The following is a 2,449-nucleotide window of genomic DNA, read 5'->3' as shown; positions in this document are numbered from 1 at the left end:
GCCAGTTCACAGACTCGGAGTCCCTTGTCTGAATGGGAAGCCAGTTCCCCTCCAGAAAGGACTCTGCTCCACTGTGAAAAATTTATACTGTCAATCTTTCTCCCAGCCTGCCCCCAAGGGAATACACAGCCTTTTACCAGGATGACTGAACAGGAGAAAAGGAACTAATGAGACCTGTGCAGGATCACTGGACACAGGCTCTGAACTGGCACTAGGCTGAGACTAGGGTCTACCAGTCAGAATAGGCATTTTGGAGGTCAGGTGAATGTTGGTGCAAGTTCATGTCATGGTAGATCCATTGGGTCCCCAAATCCATCCTCTGGTTATATACAAAGCGGCAATGCTGAGATTCAAATTCACGGCATCCAACATAGAGGCTGGGCTCTTACTCATGAAACATTCTGACACTAGTAACCAATTTAAAAATGCAAACACCTTCTGGGGCTAGCCAGAGTCCTCCAAACAGTCATGTAAATTGGTTCTGCCGAGGATTTCCTCCCACCCCCTGCTAAGAGGCAGTTGCAAGGAGAGACTAGGGAAGGGCATTGGGTAACTTTGTTGCTAAAAGCTCTTCTGGATAAAGACGTTTGGGAAAAGAAGCAAATAGAGTTCAGCAGAAGAGGTAAGAAAGTAAGTTTATGTTTGGCCAGGCACGGTGGCTCACGCCTGTAATCCCAGCACTTGGGAAGGCCGAGGCGGGCAGATCACGAGGTCAAGAGATCCGACTATCCTGGCCAACATGGTGAAGCCCCGTCTCTACTAAAATTCAAGAATTAGATGGGCATGATGGCACACGCCTGTAGTCCCAGTTACTCGAGAACCTGAGGCAGGATAATCACTTGAGCCCAGGAGGTGGATGGAGGTTGCAGTGAGCGGAGATCATGCCACTGCACTCCAGCCTGGGCAATAGAGTAAGACTCTGTCTTAAAATAAAATAAAAATAAATAAATGCTATGCCAAGTATTTTCCATGTACTGTCTTATTATCTCAGTAAATCCCATATAACCTTCCTATGAAAGTGTATCTCATTTATCTACATTTTATAGATGAGAATACTGAGGCCCCTGGAGTACTATTAATTTTCGAAGACCTCATTGCTCATAAAGGGTACAGCAGGGACTCAAGCTCGACACTCTCACCCTCAAACATTTCCACAAGTGTAGACCAATGGCTCTCAAGTGGAGTGGTTTTGCTCACGTAACACTCCCTTGCCCCACAGCATTTGAAACCATCTGGAGACATCTGGGGTAGCCATAGCTGGGAGGGTAGAATGGCACCTAGAGGATGGAGACCACAGATGCTGCTAACCATCCTTCAATACACAGGACGGCCCCACCACCACCACGAATGGTCTGACCCCAAATGTTGTGACTGTGCCAAAGCTGAGAAACCCAGGTTTCTCCTCAGCATAAGGAAAATCCCTGCAACGTGGATGCACCTCTACAGGAGCCCCAGGCTGACAATAACCTTCCTGATCTGGTTTCAACCCTGGATGCTTTTACCTGGTGCGTCCATCAGGGATTTCAGGGACTCCAGTGAGTTATTACCCTCGAATGCTCGGTTCTGCCTGACAACACAGAAATCTCTGACAAGATGCCTGGTCTTGGGGAAGGCTCAGCAAGTGGTTGAGGTTGATAACCAGATACCTAGGAGAGACTTTTCTCTCCCTCCATGAGGAGCTGTGGGTCAGACACACCCTGGGATCATTCACAAGCGGTCAATAAAGGCTTGGGGAGGGCCAGGTTTTCTAGGCCTTCTCAATGGGATGGGTATTTGTGGATACACAAGAAGCCTGTGAAACCTCTGATATTGGCAGGAAATCAATGCCCCCCACCCTCCACCCCTCCCCACATCTCCACCATAAACACATGCCCTGCAGGGCAGGACTTGGAACTCAAGTGCTCCTGGGGGCCCGATTTATCTGCTAAAACATCCTATAGCCACCACCGAATAAAGAAATCCCTTGCTACCCAACCACAAGAGCACAGCCTGGGAGCCACTCCAAGGAACACCAAGTCACATTAAAACCTCAGCCATCCAGAGCACCAGGCCTGGTGATAAGAAAGAACATTTTATCCTTAAAAGCATCTGAATGCCCATGCTGCTTCTTGCAGAGAAAAGTCCAAAATAATCTGCTATTAAAGAACGAGGATTGTTTTGACACTTTTACCAAGCTATTGGTCTACGCAGACAAAATCTCAAAAAAGGGCACTCTGTTCTTCTTGATCTACTCAGACATGGCCTGTGAGTGAAGAAACGGGCTCTCCTCCTCAAAGAAATCACTGCTGATTCTCACACAAGCCTGATACTGCTTCATGGGTTCTTCAAAGAGAGTATTCCCATAGAAACTAAAACGGAAGAGGAATGGGTCTGGCGGGCATTGTGGGCAGCAGTGGGCTTTGGGTCAAATTTTAAGTTTGAAAATCAAGATTCCCTCTTTTTGAGGGGC

This window comes from Pan paniscus, chromosome 7, assembly GCF_029289425.2.
Source record: "Pan paniscus chromosome 7, NHGRI_mPanPan1-v2.0_pri, whole genome shotgun sequence".
In the NCBI taxonomy this organism is placed as follows: Eukaryota; Metazoa; Chordata; class Mammalia; order Primates; family Hominidae; genus Pan; species Pan paniscus.
The sequence above is the reverse complement of the archived record's forward strand: the minus strand, read 5'-3'. Positions refer to the sequence as shown.